At 49.1% G+C, this 16,277-nt stretch overlaps 1 protein-coding gene across 2 annotated transcripts in view; it reads right to left on the reverse strand.

Annotated features, from left to right (window-relative positions):
* The window catches only part of ELAVL1 (ELAV like RNA binding protein 1), a 108,566-nt gene extending 97,671 nt beyond the window's left edge, over window positions 1–10,895 (reverse strand). For both annotated transcript variants that reach the window (XM_030218538.1, XM_030218537.1), the window contains exon 1: window positions 10,760–10,895. The gene's annotated coding sequence lies outside the window, so the exon portion shown is untranslated. The remainder of the gene's footprint in view (window positions 1–10,759) is intronic.
* Between the last annotated feature and the right edge of the window lie 5,382 nt (window positions 10,896–16,277).

Consider the following 16,277-nt stretch of genomic DNA (forward strand, 5'->3'; position numbering starts at 1 on the left):
CCTAGTCCTCAAACAATAGCTGAACCAGCCACCATTTGAAGCTACTTCTGCCACCCAATGGCACAACCACATCAAACGACAGGCTGTGACCGCCAAAGATGCCTGCTTATTCAACGCCTGAAACAAATCATAGAAGAAAAAAATGTCACAGAGCAATTAGAAGTACCGGGGATACTGTGATGGCTGGGGCTAGTATGCAAAAGTGTGGCCAGAATCAGTGTGCAAAAAAGAGAGAGAAAAGCAATCTTTAGCAAAGGAGAGTAGTGATAACTGTTCCAGCCAAGCAAGCAGTAAGAGGGAATGCGATAAAATATGTCCTATTGGAAAGCGAATGCTACATACCTGTAGAAGGTATTCTCCGAGGACAGCAGGCTGATTGTTCTCACTGATGGGTGACGTCCACGGCAGCCCCTCCAATCGGAAACTTCACTAGCAAAGGCCTTTGCTAGCTCTCGCGCGGCCGTCTTCCCGCCCGAACCGGCTCGTGTTCATCAGTCCCATATGTAGCAAGACAAGGGAAGACACAACTCCAAAGGGGAGGCGGGCGGGTTTGTGAGAACAATCAGCCTGCTGTCCTCGGAGAATACCTTCTACAGATATGTAGCATTCGCTTTCTCCGAGGACAAGCAGGCTGCTTGTTCTCACTGATGGGGTATCCCTAGCCCCCAGGCTCACTCAAAACAACAAACATGGTCAATTGGGCCTCGCAACGGCGAGGACATAACTGAGATTGACCTAAAAACTTATCCAACTAACAGAGAGTGTAGCCTAGAACAGAATAAAACACGGGCCTAGGGGGGTGGAGTTGGATTCTAAACCCCGAACAGATTCTGAAGCACTGACTGCCCGAACCGACTGTCGCGTCAGGTATCCTGCTGCAGGCAGTAATGAGATGTGAATGTGTGGACAGATGACCACATCGCAGCTTTGCATATCTTTTCAATAGTGGCTGACTTCAAGTGGGCCACTGACACAGCCATGGCTCTGACATTGTGAGCCGTGACATGACCCTCAAGAGCCAGCCCAGCCTGGGTGTAAGTGAAGGAAATGCAATCTGCTAGCCAATTGGATATGGTGCGTTTCCCCACAGCCACTCCCCTCCTGTTGGAATCAAAAGAAACAAACAATTGGGCGGACTATCTGTTGGGCTGTGTCCGCTCCAGATAGAAGGCCAATGCTCTTTTGCAGTCCAATGTGTGCAGCTGACGTTCAAGAATGAGGACGGGGAAAAAATGTTGGCAAGACAATTGACTGGTTCAGATGGAACTCCGACACTACCTTCGGCAAAAACTTAGGGTGAGTGCGGAGGACTACTCTATTATGATGAAATCTGGTGTAAGGGGCCTGGGCTACCAGGGCCTGAAGCTCACTGACTCTACGAGCTGAAGTAACTGCCACCAAGAAAATGACCTTCCAGGTCAAGTACTTCAGATGGCAGGAGTTCAGTGGCTCAAAAAGAGGTTTCATCAGCTGGGTGAGAATGACATTGAGATCCCATGACACTGTAGGAGGTTTGACGGGGGGCTTTGACAAAAGCAAACCTCTCATGAAGTGAACAACTAAAGGCTGTCCTGAGATCGGCTTACCTTCCACACGGTAATGGTATGCACTGATTGACCTAAGGTGAACCCTTGCAGAGTTGGTCTTGAGACCAGACTCAGACAAGTGCAGAAGGTAGTCAAGCAGGGTCTGTGTAGGACGAGATCGAGGATCTAAGGCCTTGCTGTCACACCAGACAGCAAACCTCCTCCATAAAAAGAAGTAACTCCTCTTAGTGGAATCTTTTCTGGAAGCAAGACACGGGAGACACCCTCTGACAGACCCAAAGAGGCAAAGTCTACGCTCTCAACATCCAGGCCGTGAGAGCCAGAGACTGGAGGTTGGGATGCAGAAGCGCCCCTTCGTCCTGTGTGATGAGGGTCGGAAAACACTCCAATCTCCACGGTTCTTTGGAGGACAACTCCAGAAGAAGAGGGAACCAGATCTGACGCGGCCAAAAAGGAGCAATCAGAATCATGGTGTCCCGGTCTTGTTTGAGTTTCAACAAAGTCTTCCCCACCAGAGGTATGGGAGGATAAGCATACAGCAGACCTTCCCCCCAGTTCAGGAGGAAGGCATCCGATGCTAGTCGACCGTGGGCCTGAAGTCTGGAACAGAACTGAGGGACCTTGTGGTTGGCTCGAGATGCGAAGAGATCTACCAAGGGGGTGCCCCACACTTGGAAGATCTGGCGCACTACTCTGGAGTTGAGCGACCACTCGTGAGGTTGCATAATCCTGCTCAACCTGTCGGCCAGACTGTTGTTTACGCCTGCCAGATATGTGGCTTGGAGTCACATGCCGTAACGGCGAGCCCAGAGCCACATGCTGACGGCTTCCTGACACAGGGGGCGAGATCCGGTGCCCCCCTGCTTGTTGATGTAATACATGGCAACCTGGTTGTCTGTCTGAATTTGGATAATTTGATGGGACAGCCGATCTCTGAAAGCCTTCAGAGCATTCCAGACTGCTCGTAACTCCAGGAGATTGATCTGCAGATCGCGTTCCTGGGGGGACCAGCTTCCTTGGGTGTGAAGTCCATCGACATGAGCTCCCCACCCCAGGAGAGACGCATCCGTAGTCAGCACCTTTTCTGGCTGAGGAATTTGGAAGGGGCGTCCCAGAGTCAAATTGGCCCAAATCGTCCACCAGTACAGGGATTCAGGTGGATCACGTCCTCTAGATCCCCAGCAGCCTGAAACTACTGGGAAGCTAGGGTCCATTGAGCAGATCGCATGTGAAGACGAGCCATGGGAGTCACATGGACTGTGGAGGCCATGTGGCCAAGCAATCTCAACATCTGCCGAGCTGTGATCTGCTGGGACGCTCGTACCCGGGAGACGAGGGACAGCAGATTGTTGGCCTTCGTCTCCAGGAGATAGGCCCGAGCCATCCGAGAATCCAGCAGAGCTCCTATGAATTCGAGTCTCTGTACTGGGAAAAGGTGGGACTTTGGGTAATTTATCACAAACCCTAGTAGCTCCAGGAGTCAAATAGTCATCTGCATGGACTGTAGAGCTCCTGCCTCGGAAGTGTTCTTCACCAGCCAATCGTTGAGATAAGGGAACACGTGCACTCCGAGCCTGCGAAGCGCTGCTGCTACCACAGCTAGGCACTTCATGAATACTCTGGGCGCAGAGGCGAGCCCAAAGGGTAGCACACAGTACTGGAAGTGACGTGATCCCAGACGAAATCGAAGATACTGTCTGTGAGCTGGCAGTATCAGGATGTGTGTATAAGCATCCTTTAAGTCCAGAGAGCATAGCCAATCGTTTTGCTGAATTATGGGAAGAAGGGTGCCCAGGGAAAGCATCCTGAACTTTTCCTTGACCAGATATTTGTTCAGGGCCCTTAGGTCTAGGATGGGACACATCCCCCCTGTTTTCTTTTCCACAAGGAAGTACCTGGAATAGAATCCCAGCCCTTCTTGCCTGGATGGCATGGGCTCGACCGCATTGGCGCTGAGAAGGGCGGAGAGTTCCTCTGCAAGTGCCTGCTTGTGCTGGAAGCTGAAGGACTGAGCTCCCGGTGGGCAATTTGGAGGCTTCGAGGCCAAATTGAGGGTGTATCCTTGCCGGACTATTTGGAGAACCCACTGGTCGGAGGTTATGAGAGGCCACCTTTGGTGAAAAACTTTCAACCTCCCCCCGACTGGCAGATCGCCCGGCACGGACACCTTGACATCGGCTATGCTCTTCTGGAGCCAGTCAAAAGCTCGCCCCCTCCTTTTGCTGGGGAGCTGTGGGGCCTTGCTGAGGCGCATGCTGCTGACGAAAGCGAGCGCGCTGGGGCTTAGCCTGGGCCACAGGCTGTCAAGAGGGAGGATTGTACCTACGCTTACCAGAAGAGTAGGGAACAGCCCTCCTTCCCCCATAAAAACGTCTACCTGTAGATGCTGAAGGCTGCCGGCGGGAGAATTTGTCGAAAGCGTTATCCCGCTGGTGGAGCTGTTCTACCACCTGTTTGACTTTTTCTCAAAAAATGTTGTCTGCTCGGCAAGGGGAGTCCGCAATCCGCTGCTGGATTCTATTCTCCAGGTCAGAGGCACGCAGCCATGAGAGTCTGCACATCACCACACCTTGAGCAGCGGCCCTGGACGCAACATTCCTGGCCAGGAATTTTCTGCACGCCTTCAGCTGCCTGACCACCTCCTGAAACGGCTTGGCTTGCTCAGAAGGGAGCTTGTCCATCAAGCCCGCCAACTGCCGCACATTGTTCCGCATGTGGATGCTAGTGTAGAGCTGGTAGGACTGAATCTTGGCCACGAGCATAGAAGAATGGTAGGCCTTCCTCCCAAAGGAGTCTAAGGTTCTAGAGTCCTTGCCTGGGGGCGCCGAAGCATGCTCCCTAGAACTCTTAGCCTTCTTTAGGGCCAGATCCACCACACCAGAGTCGTGAGGCAACTGAGTGCGCATCAGCTCTGGGTCCCCATGGATCGGTACTGGGATTCGATCTTTTTGGGATTAGTTAAGAGGCTTGGTCCAGTTCGCCAGCAATGTCTTTTTTAGGACATGATGCATGGGTACTGTGGACGCTTCCTTAGGTGGAGAAGGATAGTCCAAGAGCTCAAACATCTCAGCCCTGGGCTCATCCTCCACGACCACCAGGAAGGGGATGGCCGTAGACATCTCCCGGACAAAGGCCGCGAAAGACAGACTCTTGGGAGGAGAAAGCTGCCTTTCAGGGGAGGGAGTGGGATCAGAAGGAAGGCCATCAGACTCCTCGTCAGAGAAATATCTGATGTCCTCCTCCTCCTCCCACGAGGCCTCACCATCGGTATCAGACACAAGTTCATGAACCTGTGTCTGAAGCCGTACCCGACTCGACTCCGTGGAAACACGGCCACGGTGGGAGCGCCGAGAGGTAGACTCCCTCGCCAGCACCGACGAAGCTCCCTCAACCGACATCGTCGGGGAGTCTTCCTGGGAGGCGGCTGCAAGCGGTACCGATGCCGGAGACCTCACCCCGGGCAAAGGGCCAGCCGTCGCCTCGCTCGATGGTACCGGAGGCGCAAGCACCCCCGGTACCAGAGAAGGGCGCAACAGCTCTCCCAGAATCTCTGGAAGAACGGCCCGGAGACTCTCGTGCAGAGCGGCTGTGGAGAAAGACAGGGAAGCCGATGCAGGCGTTGAGGTCAGAGTCTGTTCCGGGCGTGGAGGCGGTTTCGGGCTGTCCAAGGTGGAGCGCATCGACACCCCCTGAACAGAAGGTGAGCGATCCTCCCGTGCCGATGCCTACTGGGTGCCAACTCCCTCGGCGACCCAGAGCTCTCGGTACCGAGGCGGGAAGGAGACCGGTGTAGATGCTTCTTTGATTTCTTCAAACGAAGCATGTCACCGGAGCTGCCCGGTACCGATGAGGAGGACGTAGAATCCAACCGTCTCTTCCTCGGGGCCGAGGCCGAAGAAGGTCGGTCTCGGGGGGGCTGTACCGCAGGAGCCCTCAGGGCAGGAGGAGGCTCACCGCCACCAGCAGGGGAATGGACAGCCCTCACCTGCACTCCAGTCGAAGCACCACCGTCCGACATCAGCAACAGCGGAGGTCCCGGTACCACCGACGTCGACGCAGCCTTCCGACGTCTCGGTACCGACGATGCAGAGGGTCAACGCCTCGATGCAGTCGATGCCGAGGTCGAAGACTTCGATTCTGTCAACGTCGATGCACTCGATGCGTCCTGTGCTGTTGTCGACAGAGCCCGAGAACAACACGTTCCACTGGGCCAATCTCGCTACCCGAGTCCTCTTTTGTAAAAGAGCACAGAGACTGCAGGCCTGCGGGCGGTGCCCAGCCCCCAGACACTGAAGACACGAAGCGTGCCTATCAGTGAGCGAGATTACCCGGGCGCACTTTAGCGAGATTACCCGGGCGCACTTTTTGAAGCCGCTGGGAGACTTCGATGACATGGGCGGAAAAATCACGCCGGCAAAATCAAAATTTGCGATGACGACGAAAAGCACCAAAAATAAGGGAGAGAAAACCCGTACCGAGGCCAAAAAGGCCTATCCCGAAAGCGAAAGGAAACTTACGCTGGGGGAAAAACTGGACACACGGGAAGGGACAAAGACAGAAGGTCTCTCTCTTTTTTTTTTTTTTGCGAAATCGCGAAGACGTGCGAGGGTCAACTTGAGGGGCACGAAACGGCGGCAAAACACGACCGTCCCGAGCGCGGACAAAAGAAGACCGACAAACACGAGCCGGTTCGGGCGGGAAGACGGCCGCGCATGCGCGGTGCGCATGGGCGCGCGAGAGCTAGCAAAGGCCTTTGCTAGTGAAGTTTCCGATTGGAGGGGCTGCCGGGGACGTCACCCATCAGTGAGAACAAGCAGCCTGCTTGTCCTCGGAGAAACACAGCTAAGTCCACAGCTTCTAATATGGCGAATCAACCAACCTTGAACTTGTAACCTTCCAGCTACCCTCCTGAATAAAACTAGTTTGCTGTAAACAGTGCACCCAGAGCAAATGCCACCACAGCAGCATAGAGGGAGCAGGATTACCATGGAGACAGAGAGAAACCTGGGAGGAGTGTACTAGACTCGGAATCAACTCAAAATGTAACATTTCTCACAGAAAGATGGTGTCAACAGCCCTAAGCCCGACTAGCTACACGCTGTCTGTACTGCCATGCTCTGAGAAAGGGGAAAAAGTAGGATCTGTCCTAACCCTGATCCCTTTCTGCCCACCATTAATGATGCACACAGACAATGAACCTCCTTGAGGAGGGTACAGGAATATTCTTAGTGCAACTGTAAGAGGGTGCACCCAAACCATAAATCACCTCGTGAGGCACAAGCACGTCCACCAGAAGACTTTCAGATAGTCAGTACTTGTCAAGCTGCAGCTTAAAGTTCTCGCTGTCACAGAACAGCTGCACGATTCTACTGGACCTCCGAACTCGCCCTTGGGAAGCTGCGAGAGACACGAGGACTCCCACTGGAGTCTGCAAACCACCCCACGCCTTCTCCTCAGAAGCACTTGTTCCTTACAAAATACCAAATTTGAAGAAACTGGGAGCAATCCACCCCGGTTCCCCAGACACATCTTCTGAAAGGACTGCAGTTAAAACTGCCAGAATCATAGGCAAATCGAGCCCCAAGGGATTATTGGTGATTCAGCATCACCATGTGGTGCGGCGGGAAAGATGGCACCCTCAAGAAAACAGCTGCTCTGAGCCCGCCAAAACAAGTCGGAAAGCAGCACAACACTCTGTGGTGTCGGGCTGTATAGCAGCCTGCAAAGGCGCAACAGGAGGAGCTCCGGTACGGGAAACAGCAGCAGCCCAGTGGCTTCCACACCAGGAGCTGTGCTTGCTCTCCCCCACTGGCGCAGGTAGGGTAAAGACAACTCACCCCTTGGGAATCGCTGTCGTATGCCAAGTCGGTCATCGCACACCTCAGCTGGTACTGCAAACCGGCATAAGTTCACAGGGCTGGACAAAACAGAGGATTTTTTTTTTTTTAATAAGGGCAGGAGAGGACGCTGCAGCAAAAGAAACCACAGACTCTATTTTTAAGTCAGGAGAGAGAGAACCACAAACTCCAGTCAGGCAGAGGAGCCCCGATGGGGCAGGGAGGGTGGGATCTGGCACAACTAGGTGTGCCCTCAAGTCCCAGGACACCTCAGACCCCAGAAGCACGAATAGAACGGATGACCTGGCCAAAAGCCAACCAATCCAGAGCTGCACGGTTATGACCATCCACCTGCTAGATAGAGAGAATACTGAAGTTAAGGTGACTGCACATGACCACACATAGTAAACCTCGAGTTCTATCTATTTCCACCTGCTGGTAGAGGGGCATAACCCACAAGTCTCTGGATTGATCTGTGGGACGCTATGGAATGGAGGGTTGATTGACTTGCCTCCTCCACTGCCTTTCTCCCCAAAGAGAGGATCCAAAATGGTTTACAATTTAAGCAAACACTATAAAAATATCTACTGTACCTGAATGCAAGTTGTTGAACTACTGAGAAAGACAAAATCACCCAAGAAAAAGATCTAGGTGTTGCTGTAGACAATACACTGAAATCTTTTGGCCAGTGTGCGATGACGGTGGCCAAAAAGCAAACAGGATACTAGGAATTATTAGGAAAGGGATGATAAATAAGACCAAGAATACCATAATGCCTCCACGTTCAGTTCTGGTCACCATATTTCAAAAAAGATATAGCCAAATTAGAAAAGGTTCAAAGAATGATGACCAAAATGATAAAGCGGATGGAACTCCTCTCACATGAGGAAAGGTAAAAGAGGTTATGTAGGGCTCTTCAGCTTGAAAAAGAGACGGCTGAGGGGAGATACAATTGACGTCTACAAAATCCTGAGTGGTGTAGAACGAGTAGAAGTGAACCGATATTTTTTTTCTTTCAAAAAGTAAAACGACTAGGGAAAGTTACACGTAAATACTTTTAAAACAAATAGGAGGAAATATTTTTTCACTCAACAAATAGTTAAGCTCTGAAACTCGATGCTGGAGGAGGTGGTAACAGTGGTTAGTGAAGTGTAACATGGTTTAAAGGAGGTTTGGACAAGCTCATGGAGGAAAAGTCTACTCTACTTCTGCCAGGATTCTGCGTGACTATGAAGCGCAGAATTCCCCAGTCATGCAGAATTAAACATTTCCCCGCAGAATCTGCAAAGGTGCGGTTAAGGACAGACCACGCCCCCCCACCTCTCTGCCCACTGCCACCTGGCCTACCTGTGCATTCCCTGGTAATCTAGTGGCCTCTTGGGGGCAGGAAAGAACCCCACTCTTTCCTGCCCCGCAGCCACAGCTCTCTTGCTGTGCTTTTTCAAAATGGTAGCTGAGACTTCAAGTGGTAATCTTGTGAGACTACTGCTTGAAGTCTCAGTGGTCATTTTGAAAAAGCATGGCACCAGCAAGAGAGTGGAGGCAGCAGGCAGGAAAGAGTGGGGTTCTTTCCTGTCCCTGAAAAGGTACTCTCGCTGCAGCTCCTACTCCTCCTTCTTCAGGTAAGTGTGGGGGTGTCTGGAGAGAGGGAGCAGATGCAAAAAAATTAAAAAGGGGGGATACTGTGGGTGGCAATGAATTCCATAGTTTAATTACATGTTCAGTGCTCTGATTTTAAATTTACTAGTTTGTAGATTCATTGTGTGCCCCCTAGTCCTAGTATTTTTGGAAAGAGTAAACAAGTGATTCACGTCTACCCATTCCACTCCACTCATTATCATATCTCCCCCTCAGCCGCCTTTTCTCTAAGCTGAAGAGCCCTAGTTGCTTTAGTCTTTCCTCATAGGGAAGTCGTCCCATCCCCTTTATCATATTTTGTCGCCCTTACAGTCAGTTTAATTAATGCAGTTTGAAATTTTCGGTTGAATTAAATTTGGTATTGTGGAATCTCGACAGATCCTCCTGATGAAGGCTGTACTGCCAAAACACAGATTGTGTTTAGTTTCTCTATCTGGAACTTGTAGCTACATGTTGTTTACTAAATAAAGGACATTTTTTTTTTTTTTTGCAATATTTGCTCATCTTGACATTTGTCATCTTCTACTCTTGGTTTGGAGTGGTGTTTTGGACAGCTCCACTACAGGAAAACCTTTCCCTACTGCAACAAATTTTATGATGAAAATTATAAGGCAGAAACATAAAATTTAGTAATTGTCTTTAAATATTTCATAAACACCAATGGACCAACTTATAAAGACAAAGGATTACATTTTCTTCCCCCACCAAAAACCTAATTCTCTTTTTCTTCAGCAAACAGGATATTAATAAGCAGAATTAGCCTGAAGCTCAAACAGGCCAACCTCCTTACAAACAGAAAAATTAAATTCTACTACACTGGTTAATCAGAAAATTCAGTAAATATGTATCCTCATTTTATCTAAAAAATAGTTTCCTGTTATTCCAAGGTAAAACATATCACACAGTCATACTGAATTATTCAAAGGTATAAACCACACACACACAAAAAAAAACCAAAGCGATCTCCATGGAAGCAGACACACCAACTTTTGAATAATATTTTGGAGAACGTAACGTCAAAGTCCCTAATGAACCAAATAAGACTAGCTCATTTTTCTTTTCAGGAGAATATAAAAATAACTCGTTTTCAAAAATATCTTAAAGTGAGACAGACCTTGCGATCTCAAACGCTCAAATGCAACAGCGTGCTCGGATAATATTCTCGATACAATAAAAGAACATTATACCCACAAATAAGGCAACTTTTGATCAGAATGAAAAAAAAAGTTCATGGACGTCAAGTAATCTGTTACCCAAAGTAAAAAGTCCCAGTGAATGTGTGCCAGCAGCACAAGACAATGAACGCGAACATACGTTCAGAAAGACAAACACAGGGCCACACATACAGACAAATCTTGTCCTACATGGTGCCAATCCTCCCAGCAAAAGCCTCTCTTCACCCTCACATGCAAATTTCCTTCAACCCTCCCCCTACCCCAAACGACAACGTGCAACGAGCACACACAGCGATCACATCCACAGGGCGCGAGGCCGCCCAGGCCCAAGCCTACCGACTGCGCTCCCTCACCGAGCAAAAGTTCAGAGGACAACGACTAAACCCTGAGCGTATTCCCCACGCGGTAGCCGCGCCTCCGGCCTACAGAATATGGCGGCAGTGGAAAGTAGGAGAGGCTAGGGTCCCGAGAGCCCGCGCGACTAGGCCGCAGGAAGTCGAGTTCTGGCCTGCCGGCAGATACACATACACACAAAAAACAAGCAGTAGGGCACGGTTCTTACCAGACACCGTGGGCGAATTCCGGAGCGTCGTCGGGAGAGGGGGGCTGGGAAATCTCCGGGTTCTCTTCGCTCCGTGTCTCAAAAAAGGGGAATACTCCCCACACACAGCAACGGTCTCCGGCGTCCGAAAAAAAATCTATAGCCACCTACTGCGCAAGAGCGGGCCAGCCGCGTACGGCCCACCCATGCCCCAACGCCATTGGACTGAGCGCGCTAGTGGGCGGGAATAGGGTGCAACTCCCATTGGAGAGCTGTGCCTCTCAATCTCCAAGATTGAAAGACAGACTCGACAGCTAATTCTACTATGCAGGGAGATGACGGATGCTGAGGAGGAGCGACAACCGGACAGATGTGCACATAGGTTGACAAGAATCCTTTCTGCAGCGTTCAAGACGAGGAAGGGTAGATAATGCTACTCCACTATTACTACTACTATAAATCATTAGTAGTTTATCATTTCTTGCAAGCAGCGCTGTACAGAAACATATAAGAGACAGTTCCTTCTCGCTAATGCTTATCCGCGACAAACAGGATCTATAAAAACACAAAAAAAAACAAAGGCGAGAGGTCGAAGGGTTATTTGTTATAGGAATGAGTAAAACAAAATGGGTAGTAAAAAGGTAGATAAGGGGTTAATAGCTCAAGCAGCAGCAAAGTTTCTGAAATTCTGCCAGCATGCTTACATGTATTTGTATAACTTTTCTTTTGAATAACAGAAATATAGCTTGCATGATGGAAAAGTAGTTTACAAATGTTGCATGTGGTCACTTTATATATATATATATACAGTGCTTTTTTTGTAGAAAAAAAGGTGCCGGTACTCATTATGGGCGGGGTCACCACATATGGCTCCACCCCTATGATAGCCACACCCACATTAACCACACCCCCTATACCAGCCATGGCGCATATAAACAGACATCATTGAAAATATTATAGTACTATAGGAGAAAAAAATAACGTGATTTTTTTCATTATAAATAATCTCTGTAAGCTCTTACAGCTCCAGTATACCCAGTGCAAAATAAGACAGCCAATGTAAATTCTCAAATTGGACATAATTACAAACACTAAAATGAAAATAAAATGATTTTTTTTCTACCTTTGTTGTCTGGTGACTGTTTTTCTTTCCATATTGGTCCCAGTCTGTGATTCTGCTTTCTTTTCTTTTCGCTTAACTCTTCTGTGCCATTTGTCATTTTTGTCTCCTTTTTCTTTGCTTTCTTCAATATTTTTCAGGCTCTCTCTCTGTCCAGATTTAATTCATTCTTACTATCCATTCTTTAATGTCCTTCATCTACCTGTGGCTTTTCATCTTTTCCTCACCCTTGTTCTCCCCATTCCCCTTCCTCTTATTCTCCAGTCTTTCTCTATTCCCCTTTTCCATCCAGCAGCTCTGCTTTCTCTCCCCATCCTTCCAGTGTCTCCCCTATTTCTTTCTGCATTCTTCCATCCAGCATCTTCCCTCTCTCTCTCCCCATCCTTCCATCTGTTTTCCCCCTCTCTCTCCCCATCCTTCCATCTGTTTTCCCTCTCTCTTTCCCCAATCCTTCCATCTGTTTTTCCCTCTCTCCCCAATCCTTCCATCTGTTTTTCCCTCTCTCCCCAATCCTTCCCTCTGTTGTTTTCCCTTTCTCTCTCTCCCCAATCCTTCCCTGTTTTCCCTCTCTCTCTATCCCCATCCTTCCATCTGTTTTCCCCTCTCTCCCCAATCCTTCCATCTGTTTTTCCCTCTCTCCCCATCCTTCCATCTGTTTTTCCCTCTCTCTCCCCAATCCTTCCCTGTTGTTTTCCCTCTTTCTCTCTCTCCCCAATCCTTCCCTCTGTTGTTTTCCCTCTTTCTCCAATCCTTCCCTCTGTTGGTTTCCCTCTCTCCCCAATCCTTCCCTCTGTTGGTTTCCCTCTTTCTCTCTCTCCCCCAATCCTTCCCTCTGTTGGTTTCCCTCTTTCTCTCTCTCCCCCAATCCTTCCCTCTGTTGTTTTCCCTCTCTCTCCCAAATCCTTCCCTCTGTTGGTTTCCCTCTTTCTCTCTCTCCCCAATCCTTCCCTCTGTTGTTTTCCCTCTTTCTCTCTCTCCCCAATCCTTCCCTCTATTGTTTTCCCTCTCTCTCCCCAATCCTTTCCTCTATTGTTTTCCCTCTCTCTCCCCAATCCTTCCCTCTGTTGTTTTCCCTCTTTCTCTCTCTCCCCAATCCTTCCCTCTGTTGTTTTCCCTCTTTCTCTCTCTCCCCAATCCTTCCCTCTGTTGGTTTCCCTCTTTCTCTCTCTCCCCCCAATCCTTCCCTCTGTTGGTTTCCCTCTTTCTCTCTTTCACCAATCCTTCCCTTTGTTGTTTTCCCTCTTTCTCTCTCTCCCCAATCCTTCCCTCTGTTGTTTTCCCTCTCTCTCCCAAATCCTTCCCTCTGTTGTTTTCCCTCTCTCTCCCAAATCCTTCCCTCTGTTGTTTTCCCTCTTTCTCTCTCTCCCCAATCCTTCCCTCTGTTGTTTTCCCTCTCTCTCCCAAATCCTTCCCTCTGTTGTTTTCCCTCTTTCTCTCTCTCCCCAATCCTTCCCTCTGTTGTTTTCCCTCTCTCTCCCCAATCCTTCCCTCTGTTGTTTTCCCTCTTTCTCCAATCCTTCCCTCTGTTGGTTTCCTTCTCTCCCCAATCCTTCCCTCTGTTGGTTTCCCTCTTTCTCTCTCTCCCCCAATCCTTCCCTCTGTTGGTTTCCCTCTCTCTCCCCAATCCTTCCCTCTGTTGTTTTCCCTCTCTCTCCCCAATCCTTCCCTCTGTTGTTTTCCCTCTTTCTCTCTCTCCCCAATCCTTCCCTCTGTTGGTTTCCCTCTTTCTCTCTCTCCCCCCAATCCTTCCCTCTGTTGTTTTCCCTCTTTCTCTCTCTCCCCAATCCTTCCCTCTGTTGTTTTCCCTCTCTCTCCCAAATCCTTCCCTCTGTTGGTTTCCCTCTTTCTCTCTCTCCCCAATCCTTCCCTCTGTTGGATTCCCTCTCCCTGCCAAGTTTGGCGCGAACGGCGCAAAGACGCGACGCACGCGGCACCAGCCCCTATTTCCGGCCGCTGCTGCTTCTCCTGTTGTTGAGCAGCAGCAGCGGCCGCTACACAAAGAAAAAGAAGATTGAAAAAATTTGAAACCTGGCTGAAACGCGGCACCCCGGCACTGTAGACAGCCATTAGGCATTGGCTGTTGCCCCGCAACCGCTCCTCCTCTTGCCTCTACGTCACTGCCCCTGAAGGAAGATCCCGGAGGAGCGCAGTGACGTAGAGGCAAGAGGAGGAGTGGCTGCGGGGCAACAGCCAATGGCTAATGGCTGTCTACAGTGCCGGGGTGCCGCGTTTCAGCCAGGTTTCAATTTTTAAAAAAATCTTTTTCTTTGTGTAGCGGCCGCTGCTGCTCAACAGGAGAAGCAGCAGCGGCCGGAAATGGGGGCTGGCACTGCGTGCGGGACATGGACTCACGGGGCGGGGGGAGCAAAAAAAAAAGGTGCCGGTACGCCGTACCGTTGCGTACCGGCACAAAAAAAGCACTGTATATATATATATATATATATATATATATATATATATATATATATATATATATATATAGTATATAGAGATAGAGAGAGAGAGAGAATCATCACATATTGGTATAGGAAGTTTCAAGGCTAAATAAAAGGGTGGAAAAGAGAAGAGATGGGGACAGATTGGTGATAGGGAAACTCTGGACTCTACAGTATGTCATTTTCAAGGACTCTAGCACACAGGCTCCTCTGGGCTGATCTACGCTAAATTAATAGGAGTGGCATAGCTGGAACTGATATTTTGAGTGGACCCAGAGCTAATATAGGTGGCCACTATGGGCCTGATATTCAAAATTATTTAACCTGCCAAGATCAGCTCCTGGGTACCTGTAGCTACACCTCTTATCTAGCAAGCAGAAGCAGGAATTCATTGAACTGCAAGAATAGCATCTTTCAAGAGAGACACATTTTTTTTTTTAAGACACAAGGAAACAGTACCTATCACAAAGGTCCAGGGACTCAATAATGCCATTTGAGAACAAATCAAGCAGTAGCTTACTTCAAGCTTCTGCTTTTTTTCCCCCCTTCTTTAGCAAAGGAACATTAAGGTTCACAGGGCTTACAATGCAGTACCTGCACCTTTACCTTTTTGGTCATCCTTCCTTTTCTGAAAAACATCTCTAAACTGGTTGTATTGTTTTGGGGAGTCAAGCTCCTGTCTTAGGCAATATACCAGACTAGTAAAAAAAAAAGGCCCGTTTCTGGAACGAATGAAACGGGCGCTAGCAAGGTTTTCCTGGGAGTGTGTATGTTTGAGAGAGAGAGCCAGAGCGAATGTGCAGGTGTGTGACAGAGTGAGACTGTCTGTGTGACAGTGTGTGTGTGTGTGAGAATGAGAGTGTGTGACAGGGCCCCCTCCCCTGTTCCTAATGCCCCTCACCCCGTTCCCTCCCCTCCTTTTCCTCCTCCTTCCCACACTTTGGGTTTCCTCCTCACCCCTCCCCCAAGATGTAATACTTTCACGTACTTCATTTTTTAAAAAAAGTGTCCTATCTACCCTGTGTACAAATGCCCGGCATTCAGATTGTGTTCCTCTCGTAAATTTTCATTTCTTTCATTCATTCAGAACTCCCCCCCCCCCCCCCCCCCCCCGAACACTTTTGGTTCCTTCAGTCTTTTAAAACTCTCCTATGTACCCTGTGTGCTAATGGCCAGCATTCAGATTGTTCCCAAATGTTCATGTCTTTCAGTGGTTCAGAACTCCCCCCCTCCCCCCATTTAACACTTTCGGTTCCTTCAGTCTTTTAAAACTCTCCTATCAACCCTGTGTCCTAATGGCCAGCACTCAGATTGTTTTGCTTTGCCAAATTGTCTGTCACTGAGGTCAGAGCATGCCTGCCTAGCAGACCACTTCCGGCAGGCACGGTCCCAAGCACATCCTGTTGGAGGTGAGAATTATTATATAGGATGGAAGCCTTAACAATAGACTCCAGTGAAGTGTAAGGCCACACCCTTACCCAACAGAAATTCTTAATTTAAAACCAGGGATAAAAACACATCATGCTGAGTAAGACTAAGGTTCATCCATTGAACCCAGCATCCTCTACCAGCAGCCCATTTGGGTCATAAATATCAAAGTTACTAACCAGTAGCAGGTGTTCTCTAAGGTCAGCAGGCCACGTATTCTTACATGTGGGTGACATTACCCAACAAAGCCCAATGCAGACGCTGACTAGCAAGATGATTGTAGAAATTTCTAGTTGTGTCCCACCCCATATGCACTGGTTCTTGCCCACCCAACGCACATTCCTCAGTCATGTAAAATAGCTGAAGAACACAACTCCAAGGGGAGGTGGGAATACTTGACCTGCTGTCCTTGGCCTTCGCTTTCACAGAGAACAAGCAGCTGAGAAACCCTAGTTACCAGACTCACCAACAATTATTGTAGGACAAAAGGGACTCAAACCACAAAGGCCTCAAAGTCAATTAACCTATTTACAAACTAGTTGTGAAGGTGCAGCTT

Source organism: Microcaecilia unicolor, chromosome 11, assembly GCF_901765095.1.
Source record: "Microcaecilia unicolor chromosome 11, aMicUni1.1, whole genome shotgun sequence".
NCBI lineage: Eukaryota > Metazoa > Chordata > Amphibia > Gymnophiona > Siphonopidae > Microcaecilia > Microcaecilia unicolor.